The 17,546-nt window shown below is 46.3% G+C and overlaps 1 non-coding gene across 1 annotated transcript; it reads left to right on the forward strand.

Moving 5' to 3' along the window:
* The first annotated feature begins 3,475 nt into the window (after window positions 1–3,475).
* On the forward strand, window positions 3,476–3,581 carry LOC117795494. The gene has a single exon (XR_004619543.1). It is a non-coding gene; the product is annotated as a U6 spliceosomal RNA (small nuclear RNA).
* The last annotated feature ends 13,965 nt before the right edge of the window (window positions 3,582–17,546 follow it).

A 17,546-nucleotide genomic window follows, 5' to 3' on the forward strand; every position in this document is an offset into this window, starting at 1 on the left:
TCCTGTGACGTCGGCGGTAGCTAAGTGGGCGTTGGCCGAGAGCAGAGCCAGAGCCTGGAGCCTCGGGCAAGGCGTTGGGAGGGATGGTGCTGGATGAGAAATAAGGTTGGAGTCCAAGAGTGACAGCTTCCTCTCCTCCTGGATGTCCCACAGGCACCTCCTCTCGTGTTCTCCCCGGATTCACCTGCCTCCCGGTTTCCCCCCCTCCCCACCTGTTGAATTCAGTTTCCAGGAAGGTGGCCCCTAGGTGGGGGAGGACGGATGGGAGAGAAGCATTGTCAGAGAAGGCTTCGCTAGGGAAGACGGTCGCTGAGTTTTGATTCTGCCTGGAAGGGTTGAATGGGGTTCAGACAGCAATGGGAGGTAAGGGTGAGGAAGGCATATCTTAATTGGGGAGGGTGCAGGACGGAAATGCCACCGTGGAAACAAGCCTGCTGAGCTAACTGAGGTGCACATGGGGGAAGGAGGGCACTGGCCCGAGGCGTTATACGGAGCCTGAGTACCAGCCTTCTCCGCTCCTTCCTGCTGGAGGTGGCCAGCAGACAGTGAAAAAATGTGGGTCTGCAGGCCGCGAAGGCCTGAGCGGACATTCCTATGTGGCAGGCGTCTACGCACTGGTATTTGTGGTTGGGGTGAGGAAGGCGGGTGATTTTGTCAGGAATTCCTTGGGCCCAGAAGGTTCTGGGGCTGTTCCTTAGAAGGCCACAGAACCTGGCTTCTAGACTCTAGACCCCAGACTCTGCTCTGAAAGTGATCCTTTGTGTTCAATGCAGTGAAGAGATCATGACCAGACATGGCCCCAAAGAGGGTAACCCTCCCTTTCCTTAATTTCAGCTTCATTGAGGTATAATCAGCATATACAATTATAAGATATTTGAAGGGTACATCACAGTGATTATATATATATATATATATACACACACACACACACACACACACATTGTGGAAAGATTCCCCCGCGTCTAGTTAATTAACACAGTCATCACATCACGTTTGTCTTTCTTCTTCTCCTTCTTCTTCTTTTAAAGATTTTATTTATTTGACAGAGACAGAGACAGCCAGCGAGAGAGGGAACACAAGCAAGGAGAGTGGGAGAGGAAGAAGCAGGCTCATAGCGGAGGAGCCTGACGTGGGGCTCGATCCCATAACGCCGGGATCACGCCCTGAGCCGAAGTGAGCCGAAGGCAGACGCTTAACCGCTGTGCCACCCAGGCGCCCCTCCTTCTTCTTCTTTTATGAGAACAGTTACCGTCTACTCTCAGCAACTTTCAATTACACAATACAGTGTTTTCAACTGTGGTCACCGTGTTTTCCATCAGCTCCTCAGACCTTATTCATCTTACAGCTGAAAGTTTATACCCCTTTACCAACTGTCCCTATTTCCCCCACACCCCAGCTTCTGTCAACCACTTTTCTACTCTGTGTTTCTATGAATTTGGCTTTTTTTTTTTTTAAAGATTCCGCATATAAGTGATACCATGCAGTATGTGTTTTTCACTGGCTTTTCACTAAGGAGTGTATCCTTTCTTGATGGCATCCTGACCATATCCCAAAACTGCCCTTCCCTCATGCTAAGGACTGAGGCCTCAGGGCCAACACTCTAGGCCCCTGGGTAGTATTCATTCCCTCTGCCCCAGTCTGTTCTCTCCCCTTTGGTCTCCGATCAGAAGATTCACCCAGGAAGAATAGGACGGGGGTTTGAGCCTCAGTCCTATCCTGAGCTGCGGTCTCAGGAAGGAGTAAAAGGGGTACGGTGTTGAGGTTCAAGGGGTTTGGGGGCCGGCCAAGGAAAAACATGACCTTGAAGGGCAATAGCACACAAGGTTTAGCAAAGTTGGGCTTGAACAAGATTGTACTCCCGGAAAGTCCCTCGGGGCCTGAGACCATCAGAAGCTTACAGTGAGCTGGTGAGCCACCATCTGGCAGAGGGAGGCAAGGGAACCCCCAGGGATGTGGGATTCACAGAGGGAGCTTCCAGGTCTAGCTCCTGTAGCTCAGCAGCATGGTGGGGAGTGTCTGAGTCAGAGGGCAGCTTGGGGTCTTATAAATGTCAGACTCTCTCTTATCTCTGGCTCACAGATATGGGGTGAGCTGTGTCTTGCAAAGTATGCAAAGCAGGCAGGCTCTAAATGGTTAAAAATCTGCTTGTTTAAGCTACTTTTTAAATAACTGGATGTGTAAAAATTTGAGTTTTGCCCTGGGGGGCTTTTGAGCTTTTTGAGCTGATGGGTTTCAGCCCACAGAGAAGGAAAGACCAGCCTAGGGACTGATGCGTGGAGGCCATCTTTGTTTTGGCTCATTTATATAGGACACGGACTGCAGGAGCCGAGAAAGGTCTGCTGATGGCCTTCCCTCTGCGCATGACCTTGTCTCAGGATTCCCTCAAAGAATAAATGAGGGCATCTCATGGGGGGTATTTTCTACCCTCGGAGGACTCCGAAGCCTGGCATTCAGGGTCCTTCAAGATCCGGCCCCTGCTGGCTCCTATACCAGTTGCTAAGTATTGTAATGGCACAATGGGGAGATAGTCTCCTTAGAACAACTTTCCTAATGTCATCCCACTCGGAAGCCACTTTGCCTCCCTATTGTCCACTTTGTCCCACAGACTGGGTGGCTTCAAACAACAGAACTTTCTTGTGTTACTGTTCTGGAGGCTAGAGCTCCGAAATCAAGGTGTCACGGGACCATTCTCTCTCTGGAGGCGCTAGGAGAGGAGTCCTCTCTTGCCTCTCCCAGCTTCTGATCTTGCTGACATTCCTTGAGTTCCTCGGCTTGTAGAGGAATGTCTGTGCCCAAGATCACATGCTATCTTCTCCCTACGTGTCTCCCAGTGCCTGTGTCTGTCTCTCTTCTTACAAGGCCATGGGTCATGTTGGATTAGGGCCCATCCTTAATGACCTCATCTTAACCTGATTATGTCTGCAAAGATCTTATTTCCAAATGAGGTCATACTCACAGGTATGGGGATTAGGACTTCAACAGCTCTTTTTGAGGGACACCATTCAACCCAGAATACCAGGTGACTAAGCTTCTGTTAAGTGACTGTGATAGAAATACGCAGCAGCGTCCTTAGCCCTTTCTTAGGAAACAGCATGTGGGTTCCCTTTGCTTTGTCACTGTCTCTTCCTCCATCTTGCCGCCCAGAACTCGAACTCTGATCGAACTCTGATCTTGAGGCCATGGGAGACGAAGGAGGAGCAACACAGAGGAGCCTGGGTTCTTCATAGTGCAGAGCACACCTCCAACCTGGACTTTTACTTTAAAGAGAAATAAATTTCAGGGGCGCCTGGGAGGCTCAGTCAGTTAGGCATCTGCCTTCAGCTCAGGTCATGATCCTGGGGTCCTGGGATTGAGTCCCATGTTAGGCTCCCTGCTCAGCGGGGGAGTCTCCTTCTCCCTCTGCCCCTCACCCTGCTCTCTCTCTCTTTCTCAAATAAATAAATAAATAAAATCTTCAAAAAAAAAAAAAAGAAATTTCAGTGCTTGTTTTGATATACTAAAAATTGGAGATGACACGGAGAAGATTGGCATGGTCCCTGAGCCAGGATAACACGCAAATTCGTTAAGTGTTCCATATTTGTCTGGATGGATCTAGAGGGTATCGTGCTAAGTGAAATAAGCCAGTTAGAGAAAGACAAATTCCACGATTTCACTCATATGTGGAATTTTAAGAAACAAAATGAATGAGCAAAAGGGGGAAAAAAACCCCAGAGAGATGAACCAAGAAACAGACTCTTAACTATAGAGAACAGACTGATGGTCACCAGGGGGGAGGGGTTGGGGGGAAAGAGTGACAGGGGTTAAGGAGGGCACTTGTCAGTGTGGAGCCCCGGGGGATGTATGGAAATGCCGGATCACTACCTTGTACACTCAAAAATAATGTAACACTGTATGTTAACTACACTGGAATTAAAATAAATTTTTTTTAAAAAAGAAAGAAATTTCAAAGCGTATAAATCTTTTATTGTGGAGATTGTACTCATAGCAGCAGAGGCCGGTTCCAACTAGTAACACATTGTGCCGTCCTGGGCTCGGGATTTCACCGTGGGGTTTGGTTTCCCCTCAGAGTTGACCCGGGGAAGTGAGCACAGGTCCTTTTGCTTTTAGGTTTTCAAACTAACTTGGGGTTTCTGTCACATCCTCCCTTCTCGGGGCCACTCACCAATGCCTCATCTCTCTCTGCTCCTCTTTTTTCTCCCTTCCTCAATTCCGAGGGTTTCCTAGGGCAGGGAAAAAGTTACTCCCTTGCATTCATCCGAATCTATGATTTCTGCCAAAAACGGCCTGCGCTGAGTCCCTTGGGGCTTTGACTTTTGAAACTCAAAACCTTTCTCTCTCATCCTGTTGTCTCAAAGATGTAATCTGAAAGCCAGAAATCCAGAATGGACATTTTTGTGCGGCTGTACCCCTCCTTTCTCTGGGGTTGTGAGCCCAGAATGCTACAGCTTATGTGCCCTTGTAAGGGAAAGGTCACAAAGGCCCAGGAACGACCAGGAGTGAGGACACGCTGGCTTATTTATCAAATATGAGCCTGCCCCATGATCATGCACCTCTATGTGGTGTCAGAAAATGCCAGTACTGATGATGTCTCTAAGAATCTCCCCCAAGGGGGCACCTGGGTGGCTCAGCCGGTTAAGCGGCTGCCTTTGACTCAGGTCATGATCCCAGGGTCCAGGGATCCAGCCCCACATCAGGCTCCCTGCTCAGGCTTGGCGGGACAGGGCTGCTCCTCCCTCTCCCTTCACTCCTCTCTTTCCCTCTGCTCCTTCCACATGGCCCATGCTCTCTCTCTCTCTCTCGTTCTCAAATGGAGAAATAAAAAATCTAAAAAAAAAAAAAAAAAAAGAAAGAAAGAAAGAAAGAATCTCCCCCAAAAGAAGTGTTCTAAGTTTGAGAAACAGCTTTTACTATGCAAATTTGCACCTTGATATAGACAGAGTGCACATATCTTAAATGTATCTTCCTTTCCAGAACCATATACAACACACCAAATCACAGCAGAGTTCTGTGTTCTAAGATGTGTCTTTACTAAGAATATATGTGTGTGTTGTCCAGGAAAAAACATAGCTGGTACAAAGGGTGGCCTCTGGGGATCCAAAGTGGGGAAGCTGACTTCCTTTTCACTGTACAACTTTTGCTCTTTGGGGTTTATCTTTCTACGCGTACGTGTTACCTAACGACCTGGAACGGGCGCTATCTCGGGAGATGAGCGGCTGAGCCGTGGCCCGGGCAAGGCGACCTGCCCTGTCCCAGAGAACCTGGGGGGCTGGACAAATCGAAACCATAGCTCCTGGCTGGGTTTGCCAACGCTGTTGCCGACCGAACTTAGATAAACCCGTAGCAAGAGAAGCCAACAACTCAACAGACAAGGTTTTTGGGAAAGAGAAAGGGAGAGATTTATTTCGGGTGCTGGCAGCCAGGGCAGGTGCAACCGAGCAGGCAGAGAGCCCGCGATCCCAGGCGAGGGTGGTAGGGATGTGTTCAGCACGAGATCAGGGACAAGGAAGGGGACTTATGGGGGGTGTCTTCGAGGCATTCCATTGCTATCGGGGCTTTCCCCACCTAGCAACTGGAATGTTCCGGTCATTGCAAAACATCTTCAGTGCCTCCAGAAAGTGCCATGAGAAATAAGAACCATGGGTTTCAGTGGGAGCCTGAGTTAAGCCATCTTGTCTGTTTCTGATTTTAATGGTTGGGGTCTGTAGTTGGGCAAGAGGGCTTGGCGACTCATGTATTGAAACAGAGACAATAAACTGATGGACGCTTAGATAAGCCCAAAACTGGATATGGAGTTGACATCAGGTTTCAGTGAACCCTGCTGGGGGCTGAGCTGCTGACCTCTGTCGAAGGTCATCGCAAGGAACGTCCCTCAGAAGCTTGCCACTGAGGCTGCTGTAAGAATGACATCGAGGCTGCTGTGAAATTGGAAAGCAGGAAAAACAAGAACAAAATCTGATTTAACTGCTCTGGTATGGAACTGGATATGGCAAATGTTTTAAAAACTCTAAGGAGTAGCCAGAGTCGAGACCCACTGGGACTAGAGGAAACTCTAAGAGGTTTTCTAGAAGCCTTTTTTTTTGCTTTGGGCGAGGCACTGGGGGAAAATTCAAAAGTAAGACTTAGTCTCTATCTTCAAATGGCTCCTGGAGCTGGAAGTTGCTCTGTTTCTTATCAGAGATGTTTCTGGAAAGAGCCTCTCCCCCCACTCCCTGTTTACCCCCAGCTTCTTTACATAAGAGCTGGGGCTGGGGCTGGGTTTGCTCAGAGAGAGCTAAACTGAGGTATTGTGTCAGCCTCGAAGATAAAGAGCTTTGCGTCACCCGGAGCCCTGAGGGCAGCTGGCCCTTCCAGGTACTCTGGGAGAATTCCACATTCCAGATCACACAAGCAGGCCTGGGGAACCCCGGGGTGGGGGTGGGGGGGCTGTCCCTTGGCTTGTAGAGCCGCAGATCCAAATTTTGCTCTAGAAAAGCCTTTCTGAGTGCCAGCCCTTGGACTATGTATTTTTTGCTGTCCTGATATGGAGTCACACAACCTTTTCAAACTCTAGCAATGGAGAAATCATCATTTCTCAGGAGAGAGAGCATTCCAATTCTGGAAAATTCTATTTTATCCTAAAATTTTTATCTTGAAATCATTATGGGCTCGCCGGACATGGCACAATTCGTACAGAGGGTCCTGTGTTCCCTTCCCCTCACTCCCCCCACCAGTGACATCTTATTTGGGGGTAGGAAGTTTCAATTGACACTGGCACATGACTGTTCTAGAGTACAGAACTTACTCACTTTTGATCACTTTTTTAAAAAAGATTTTATTTATTTGTTTGTGAGAGAGAGAGAAAGAGCACAAGCAGGGGGAGGGGCAGAGGGAGAAGCAGACTCCCCACTGAGCAAGGAGCCGGATGCGGGACTTGATCCAAGGACCCTGGGATCATGACCTGAGCCGAAGGCAGACGCCCAACCGACTGAGCCAACCAGGTGTCCCACTTTTCATCACTTTCTAAATTACAAAAACCCTGCATTCATTTGTGTTTGCAACTTGTATAGATCTGTATAGAAATTCCTGTATTTAAGATATAGATCTGTTTCATCCCTGAAAAAGAAATTCCTGCTGCCTCTTTGTGTTCACCCCCACCCGTTTCTAGATGGGGAATGTTCTATAAATGGACTCGTACAGCATGCAGTCTCCATCTGAAAGGTCACAGCTTGAGGGATATATAATTCACACACGATTCATTCAAAGTGCACAGGTCAGTGGCTCTCACTGTAGTAAGACTTCTGCAACTATCAGCACAGTCAAGTCAGAGCCTTGTTGTCACCCCAAAAAGAAACTTTCCACCAGTCAGCACTCGCTCCTGATTTCTCCCCAACCATCAGCCCCAGGCAACCACTGATCTGCTTTCTGTCTGTATAGATTCGTCTGTTCCGGACACTTCATACAAATGGAATCGTATAATATTTATAATCATATCTACTTAGCCTTTTGTATTCTGGCTTCTTTCCCTAAGGATGATGTCCTTAAGTTTCATCCCTGCTGCAGCGGGAATCAGGACTTTATTCACTTTTATTGCTGAATAATAGTCCAGGGAATAAATATAGCACCTTTGTTTCTCCATTGATCCTTGTTTCCCCTTTTGGCTCTGATGAACTGATTGAATTGATTGGCTATTATGAATTGATGGATTGTTTCTACTTATGGCTGTTATGAATAATGTTACTGTGAACATTTACATACAAGTTTTTTGTGTGGATATATGTTTTTATTTTTTTAGGTATATACCTAGGAATGGAATTGCCATACTTTATGGTAACTCCATGTTTAACCTTTTCAGGAACTGCTAATGAAAGATCGTTGGAAGAAAGGCAGGCAGGGACGAGGGGCCCCCACCCTAAGAGGAAACCACCCTTAAAAGGATTTTACACCGCCCTGGAAGGAGCCCTCCACCCTTTCCCACGTCATAGACTGATGACAAGAACCTGATTGGATGTGCATGGAGGGTTAGTCAGATTAAAGCAGCCGCCCACAAGCCCATAAAACCCCCTTAGATTTAGAAATTCCTGGGGCAACCCTCTCGGCTCCCCTCCCTTTTTGGGACCGTTCTGCTATCACTCAATGAACTTTACTGCTCAATAAACTTTGGTTTGCTGCCCACCCCTCTTCGTCTGGTCTGTCTCTTCATTCTTCGAAGCTGCGTGACCAAGAACCCCGGGCAGTAAAGGCAAAGAAATCCTGTAACACTGCCAAACTGTTTTCCCAAGCCGCTGTCCCAGTTGATGTTCTCACCAGCAACAGAAGAGGGCGCCGATTTCTCCACATCCTCAACCAACTCCTGGCGACTGTCTGTCTTTCTGATTCTAGCCGTGCTGCTGGGTGAGTAGAATCTCATCGTGGTTTTTGTGTTTTGTTTTTTTTTTAAAGATTTTATTTTTTATTTATTTTTTAAAGATTTTATTTATTTTCAGAGAGAGCACAAGCAAGGGAGAGGGGCAGAGGGAGAGGGAGAAGCAGACTCCCTGCTGAGTTCGGGAGCCCAATGTGGGGCTTGATTCCAGGCCCCCGGGATCATGACCTGAGCTGAAGGCAGATGCTTCACCGACTGAGCCACCCAGGTGCCCCTAAAGGTTTTATTTTTAGGTAATCTCTACACCCAACTAGCTCGAACTCACAACCCTGAGACCAAGAGTCACACCCTCCACTGACTGAGCCGGCCAGGCGCCCCTCACTGTGGTTTTGATCTGAATTTCTCTAATGACTAGAGACATGGAGCATCTTTTCATGTGTCTTATGGCCTTTTGCATGTCTTCTTTGGAAAAAATGTCTACTTGAATCCTTTTAAATTGGGTTGTCTTTTTATTGTTATAAGAGTTTCCCCACATAATCTAGATACAAGTCTCTTAGATTTATGATCTGCAAATATTTTCTTCCATTCTTTATGCTTTCTTGGTGGTATTCTTTGAAGCACAATTTTAATTTTGATGAAGTCCAATTTATCCATATATTTTTCTTTTGTTGTTTTTTTTTTGTCTTTTTTAAAAAAGGATTTTATTTATTTATTTGAGAGAGAGCAAGCATGAGCAGTGGGGAGGGGGAGAAGCAGGCTCCCCACTGAGCAGGGAGCCTGATGCAGGACTCGATCCCAACACCTGAGATCATGACTTGAGCTGCAGACAGACACTCAACTGACCGAGCCACCCAGGCATTCCTTTGTAGATCACTTTAGAAAGTATGCTATCTTGGCAATATTAAATCTTTCAATCCACACACACAGGGTGTCTTTCCATTTATTTGGGTCGTATTTAGTTTCTTTCAACAAATTTTTTTAGTGTTCAAACCATAGATTTTGCACTTCTTTTGTTAAATTTATTCCTAAGTATTTTACTCTTTTGACGCTTTTGTAAATGGAATTATTTTTCTTTTCTTTCTTTGGAATTATTTTTCTAAATTTCAGTTTCAGATTATTCATTGCTAGTATAAAGAAATGCAACTGATTCTTGTATATTGATGTTGTACTCTCCAACCTTGCTGAACTTACCAGTTGTAATAGTTTTCAATGGATTTCTTAGGGTTTTCTTTTCTTTTTTTTAAAGATTTTATTTATTTGAGAGAGAGAGCAGGAGCGTGAGCTCAGCAGGGAGCCCAACAGGCGCCCCGTGCTTTTTCTATTTTAATAGGTCCTGCCAAATCACCCTCCACTCCTGATCAGGGAGCCCTGATCAGGTCAGGGATCATGACCTGAGCCGAAGGCAGACAATTAATTACACTGAGCCACCAGGTGCCCTCTTGTTAGGATTTTCTATATACAAAATCATGTCATCTGCAAATAGAGAGGTTTTTTCCCATGCATTTAAAAAAATATTTATTTTTAAGTTTATTTACTTGAGAGAGGGAATGCGCATGAGCGGGGGGAGGGGCAGAGGGAGAGGGAGGGAGAGAATCTCAAGGAGACTCTGCACTGACCATGGAGCCCGGCTTGGGGCTGGATCTCCTGACCCTGAGATCATGACCTGAGCCAAAATCAAGAGTCAGAGGCTTCACCGATTGTACCACCCAGGTGCCCCTCCATGTTTTTTAAAATAGACTTTATTTTTTAGAGCAGTTTTAGGTTCACAACAAAATTAAGAGGCATATACTCCCTGCCCTTACACATGCATTGCCTCCTTATCAACATTCCCCACAAGAGTGGGGGGTACATTTATTACAGTGGTGAAACTGCAGAGACACATCCTTATCCCCCAGAATCCAGAGTTTACATTAGGGTTCACTCTTGGTGTTGTACATGCTATGGGTTTGAACAAATTTATAATGACACGTATCCATCATGATGTATCCCACAGAATATTTTCACTGTCCTAAAAATCCTGTGTCTGCCTGTTCATTCATCCTTCCTCTCTAAACCCTGGCAACCACCGGTCTTTTGACTAGTTCCATAATTCTGCCTTTTCCAGAGCATTTTGTTGGAATTATACAATATGTAGTCTTCCAGGCTGGCTTTCTTCACTTAGCGAGATGCATTTAATTCTTTAGGATCGAACAATATTCCCATTCTCGGATGTACCATCATTTATCCATTCCCTTACCAAAGGACATCAGGGTTGCTTCCAAGTTTTGGCAACTAAAAATAAAGCTGCTTATAAACATCCGAGTGCGGGTTTTTGTGTAGATGTAAGTTTTCAACTTCTTTGGGTAAACACCAAGGAGCACCATTGTTGGACTGTACGGCAAGAGTATATGTAATTTTCTGAGAACCACCACACTGTCTTGCAAAGTGGCTGTTCTGTTTTACATTCCCACCAGCAACAGATGAGGGTTCATTTTCTCCACATCCTCACCGGCATCTCGGTGTTGTCAGTGTTTTGGACCTTGGCCGTTCTAACAGATGGGTAGTGGGCTCTCGTTTTGATTGGCATTTCCTTGCTGACTTACAATGGGCAACATCTTTTCATACGCTGATTTGCCAGCCCTATGCCTTTGAAGTATCTGCTATGGTCTTTGGCTCATTTCTAAATTGAGTTGTTTTCTTATTGAATTTTAAGTGTTCTTCGTGTATTTTTGGGTAACAGTCTTTTAACAGCTGTGTCTCTTGCAAATATTTTCTCTTAGTCTGTGACTTGTCTTTTCATTATCTTGACAGTGTCTTTAATTTGCATTTTTCTAATGGCTGAGGACGCTGAGCATCTTTTCATGTGGTTATTTGCCAGCTAGTGTAATACCTGTTTATGCTTTTTCTCTGTTTCCTAATTGGAGTTTTTTTTTGTTACAGTTGAGAGTTATTTATATATTTTTGTTACGAGGTCTTTGTTGGATATGTGTAATCATATATTTAAAAACATTAGTTTCAACCATGGAAGTAGTACATGAATGGATTCTTTTTTTTTTTTTTAAGTAGGCTCCATGCTCAACGCAGGGTTGGAACTCACAACCCTGAGATCAAGACCTGAGCTGAGATCAAGAGTCAGATACTCTTGACGCCTGGGTGGGTCAGTCGGTTAAATGTTTGTCTTTGGCTCAGGTCATGATCCCCGGGGTCCTGGGATTGAGACCCCCATCAGGCTCCTTGCTCGGTGGGGAGTCTGCTTCTCCCTCTGCCTGTCACTGCCTGTGCTTGTGCTCACTCTCTTTCTCTCTCTGACAAGTAAATTTTTAAAAAAAATTCTAAAAAAAAAAAACCAAAAAGAGTCAGATACTCAACAACTGAGCCACCCAGGCACCCCACGTGAATGCATTCTTTATTTAAAAATAGTAAAATAAGTTAAAGTTTGACCCCCCCCAATCCTCTCCTTTTCCACCATCCCCCAGGGATAACCATTATTATGTATTTGAGGTATATCGCCTAGATTTTTAAAAAATAACTTTTTTCAAGATGCACAAACTCACAGAATGTATATGGGGCTGTTTTGTATATGGGTTTTACAAAAAGTTATACTGTTTGTATCACAGTGCAAGATGCATTTTTGAATCCGGGATATTCTAGAGAGCTTCTTAATGCTGACAGGTATCTCTGGTCTGTTCCTTCATACTGTCGTAAAGTCTTGCATTGTATGACTGAGTTATGTTAGCTTCACGTCTGCTGCTAGACATCCAAGTGGTCCCAGGGCTTCTCCAGTGAACAGTGCTGCAGTGAACTGCCCCGTGCAGGGTTCTGGGCACACGTGGGAGTGTTTCTTTAGCAAGATAATATTGAGAACATTAAAGTATGTGCCATATATATATATATATGATTTTATTTATCTTAGGGAGGGGGGAGAGACTGAGAGATGGGGCTGAGGGAGAAAGAATCTTAAGCAGACCCTATGCTGAGTGTGGAGCCCGACACAGGGCTGGATCCCATGACCCTCAGATCATGCCCTGAGCTGAAATCAAGAGTCGGACACTCAACCGGACATTCAACTGACTGAGCCACCCAGGCGCCCTGTGCTTTTTCTATTTTAATAGGTCCTGCCAAATCACCCTCCAAGATGTGTGTGTTTCCCCACGCCTTGGCTGACAATCACATGTCTTTTGAATGTAAGACCCACTATTTGGTAGGTCGATTGCCTACCAACTGCAAAGAAGAGGCTGTCTGAGGGCGGGGAAGAGGAGTGGGACTCAGACACGTGGCCGGGGAGGGCAAGGGGGGAGCTCACACTGACCATGCCTTCTGTGTCACGGGGCCTGTATTCACATGCTTCCAGCTCATTTCTGTTAGAGACTGTCACTGACTGGAGGGGACGGAGGAGACATGAAGACTAAGTCCAGTGTGGATTCTGGATTAGAACGTGAAACAAAACGTGGGAACACTGGTGAGATCCCACGAAGTCTAGTTTAACTGTGGTGTACCAGTGTTAATTTATTCCTTGTGACAAGTGTGACTGGATTATGCTGGGAGAAAGATACACAGGAACTCTCTGTCCAACCTTGGTGACTGCCTGTAAATCTAAAATTATTGTAACATAAAAATTTGTAAAAGAAAAGACTTGAACATGCAATAAAATACAATGTGTGGATTGTATTTGGATCCCAACAGAAACAAACAAAGAGACTTGGGGGGAGAAAACAGCAAAAATTTGAATATAGATTGGGTATTAGACAATATTAAGGGATTATTATTTATTTTGTTAGGTGTGATACCATGTTTGATGAACAAAAATCATTACCTATTGAAGGTACATGCTGAAGTATTTATAGGTGAAATGATATAATAGCTGGAATTTGCTTTAAAATATTCAGAAACAATGGGGGCACCTGGCTGGTTCAGTGTGTAACTCTTGATCTTGGGGTCATGAGTTTGAGCCCCATGTTGGGTATAGATATTACTTAAAAAACAAATAAAATGTAAATGGTCACCTCCTTTAAAAAAAGAGTTAAAATATTCAGAAACAAAAGAGAAGTACTTAGGGGTAGGTAAAGTGATATAATTTCTTGGGGTTACTTTAAAATATTCCAGAAAGAAAAATGTAGTTGGGGAAAAAGATGAAAAACAATTGGCAAAATGTTGCTACTTAATGAGACAATGGAAGATACAGGGTGTGGGCAGGTGTCTGACATACTCTTCTCTCGACTCTTATGAATGACTAAGTTTTTCCATAATAAAAAGTTAGACAACACTGCTCCAGGGATAGGAGTGACTTCGTGACATCCCACTTTTCCTTCCCACGGGACTTTTTCACCCTTCGATAGCACTTCCTCTGTTGTTTGACGCTGTCCGTAGGACCTGTCTCCTCTCTGCGCCAACCTCATCCAGTCTGATAAATGCTTAATGTGTACCAGGCCCTGTGCTGCTCTGGGGGACGGAATGTAAGGAAAAGCAACGTTGTTGCTAACTCATTGAATTTATAGCCCAGGGTGGGTCAGGTCCTCCGGTCATGGCACTGAATCGCTCGGCTCTCTGTGTTGTCCTCGCTCCTCACTTTAAGTCTGACCTTTCCGCCTCCGGTTTGTAAGGACTCTTGTGATTACACCGGGGCCACCGAGATAACCCAGGATGATTGTCCCATCTCAAGAGCCGTACTTCACCACACCTGCAAAGTCCCTTTTGCCACTTAAAGGTAGTAACATATTCGCAAGTTCTGGGAGTGAGGACGTAGACATCTTTGAGGGGGTGTTTTTCAGCCGACTCCGTCGTTTTTTGGAGTTCTGTATTTATCCTAAAAAAGACTTGGAAGTTAATGAGATGATTTAAGCAAAGGGAAGACCCGATTAGTTCTGACCTTTGCTCTGTTGTATCCGGGGTGGACGCGGTGGGGGGGCGGGGGGGAGAGTGCAGCAGTTAGGAGAAGAGCAAGGGCGTCAACGGTGAGAAACGAGGAGGCTGTCAGGACAGCTCAGGTGAAATCACTCAGCCTGGATGAGAATGGTAAAGATGGAGAAGAATGAAGAATTATGTTTGATGAATGAATGAATGAATGAACCAACCAAGGAACAGTGTCTTGGAACAAAAGGAACTTGCTTCCCGGCTTGGATTTTTCCACTCTAGAAGCACAGAGCTGTGCTGCTGAGACGTGCAGACCTTGACCATCACAGCATGGCCTTCCAAGGCCCACGTGGTCCAACGTCACACAGACACGGTTTTTATTAAGAATGGGGCACCAGCACGGTTAGAACCTTCCTCTGCATTTAAAAAACACATGCCCTGTAATAAAAAGTGTATTGTCTGGGCCGTCCTCACAATCCTCCTAGAAGGTAGGCAGTGAATGCCTGTTTTACACTCAGGGAGAAGCCACAGAGGCCAGATTGGAGTCAGCCGGCCAGGTTCTGGGAGCCTCGGTCTCCCCTGAGCCCTGTCTGCTGGTAAAGCACCCTGGGCACCGCGCACAAGCTGGAAAGGCGAACGGGAAGAACTCGAGTTAGAAGGCAAGGCATGCTTTCTAATTCGTGTGACCTTGGGCACGTTCCCTCCCCTTTCCGGCCTGTGAAACTAAGGGAAGAGTGGCTACGGCCCTTTCTAAGCCTACTTCTAGGACTCTGGAAAATGCATCTGAGGATCTTTCCACCAAATCGGGCATCCTTTGCCAAGGTCAGTCCGCGGATAGCGGGCGGGGCTACAGCCTGAAATTCCTTGCGCTTGCAGTGTGGACGAGGGATTGCAGCAGCGCCCTGGAGATGGTAGCTTTCAGATCAATCTGCTCCTCTCCCTTCAGTTCAACACATTGTTTCTAGGCTGTTTCGAACGCTCTGCCCGTAGGAACCTTTCCTGCTGGGTGCTCAAGGATTTCAGCTGTGTGTTTTCCTTGGGGCTTTTCATAAAAGCCACCTCCTCGATCCTCTCTCAGATTAGCAGTGCAAGTGCCCACAGGCCTCACAGCCTCCCCCGGCCCCGCCCGCCCCCCAGAAGTGGTGTTCTGGGGAGACAGGCTACAGACGGCCAGAGCTCCCCCCGGCGCCCCCAGGCCTCTGCAGGCAGCGGTCCGCAGCAGCTGTGTGCGGGGCTCTCGGATGAAACTGCTGGCTGCTAGACGAAGGCTGGACTTCCCGCGGTTCGGGGAAAAGCGCTGTGGGGCCTGACTCCGCAGTTGAGCTCCGCGCAAAGCTTTGTCTGGGCCCTTGATCTTTCTCTGGCAACCAGGTCGTCCGCACGAAGGGCCGCGTCGCCTCGGCTCGCAGCAGGCTCTGCAGGCTTTCCCCAGACCATCAGAGCATAAGCGGCCGTGGCCGTGGGGCCGTGTGGGGCGCTTCCCACCTTTGTACAGGCTATACGACTGTTCCTTCTCGTCTCCACTCCGCTCCTCGTCCCCGTGCGGTGTTAAGGGCACGGGCGGCACACTCCTGCGCTTCCGATGCGGGCCGGTAGTTGCTAGCTTTGTGGCCCTGGGCGAGTTCAACTTCTCTCTGGCCTGTTCCTTCATCCGCAAAATAGGGGTTAATGATAGCACCTGCATCACAGGATGAACGTGGAATTTATATATATATATTTATATTTATATATACACACACACAGTATCTGGCATATAGGATGCACTATTTGCTACTATAGTATTATTATTTTTTAAAGGAGGCTCCATACCCAATGTGGGGCTCAAACTCACGACTCTTGAGATCAAGACCTGAGCTGAGATCAAGAGCCGAATTCGGCTCAACCCACTGAGCCACCACCCAGCTGCCCCTTTTACGATGAATTTACATGTTGACAATCCTAAGAAATAGGAGGTCTAGCCCAGAGTAGGGAGACTAAGATTAAATCTATTTTTTTAAACTCCCCCTCCCCCTGCGTGGGGCACAGAGGTCCTTTCTTCAGCGTCAGTCTCTGTAATCAACCCCTAACTCACGTTTGTCCTTCATCTGTTATAGTCTCAGCAGCACGCACATCTACTGAAAAGGACACGCACGAATGAAGACCTCTATTGACCTGCCGCTCTTGACTTCCAAAGTAATTTGCTAAAGGAAACTTAAAACACTGGATTCAATCAAAAGCATTATTTTGAAAACTTTGCAGGAACTTTTGGTAAATGTTTCGATGGTTTTACTCTAAAGGTAGTAATATAAGGTTGCCAAATATTAAGTTTTACGTCCTTGTCGCACAATTTTGAGACATGACATTCTGATTTTAAGACTGGAACTTAATCTAGCCTTTGTTTGGTATGTAATATGTAACAGCATACCCCATATCGGTGTTAAAAAATAGGCCCAGGGGCTCAGTCGGTCAAGCGTCCGACTCTTGCTTTCCGCTCAGGTCACGATCTGTCAGGGTCGTGGGATTGAGCCCCACGTTGGGCTCCACGCTCAGTCGGGAGTCTGCTTCTCTCCCTCTGTGGCCCCCATCCCCGCTCATACACGCTTGCTCTCCCCCAAAATAAATCTTTTAAAAAATGGGTCCAGTGAGGTTTAAACTATGCTAATTATAACTTAAAAGTGCGAAATCACTCTGGCACTGCTTATGAATTAAGTAAGAAATAAATATTAACTGGATTTTGAAAGATAGTGCTCAGTCAAAATGGGGCCATTGTTTCTAACCCACCGTTTGATGGTTAATAGGCCACATTTCCCACCAGACATCCGATGTGAGACTGAATGAATGGTCTGAGGCTTGATGAGATGGTAGCAGGGTGGTGACTCCTGCCACAATTTGGAAATTAAATGATCCATGGGGATTATGCTGATTAGAACATGAATATAAAGCCATCCCCTAGTCATTCTGGACTTCAGTGGTGTCTAAAGTGCTGCACACCCATGACTTCTATGACCACACGGGATTCTCCCAAAGGGATTCTCCCAAAGCTGCTGTCATCTAGGGAATCCGGCATTCGCCCACAGAAAGCCCTAGACTGAGAGCTCAAGGGATGTAGTGTGTGTGTGTTTCAGGTTTTATTTATTTGACAGAGAGAGAGAGAGAGAAAGCAAGCGCACAAGCAGGGGGAACGGCAGGCAGAGGCAGAAGCAGGCTCCCCGTTGAGCAAGGAGCCTGATGTGGGACTTGATCCCAGGACCCTAGGATCATGACCCGAGCCAAAGGCAGATGCTTAACCGACTGAGCTACCCAGGCACCCAGAGATTTAGCGGTTTTAAAATCTGTAAAGATGCCCAGGTTGATAAGTCTGAATGTTACATGTTACAGCCATATATATATATATATA

This window comes from Ailuropoda melanoleuca, chromosome 1, assembly GCF_002007445.2.
Source record: "Ailuropoda melanoleuca isolate Jingjing chromosome 1, ASM200744v2, whole genome shotgun sequence".
NCBI classification, from domain to species: Eukaryota; Metazoa; Chordata; class Mammalia; order Carnivora; family Ursidae; genus Ailuropoda; species Ailuropoda melanoleuca.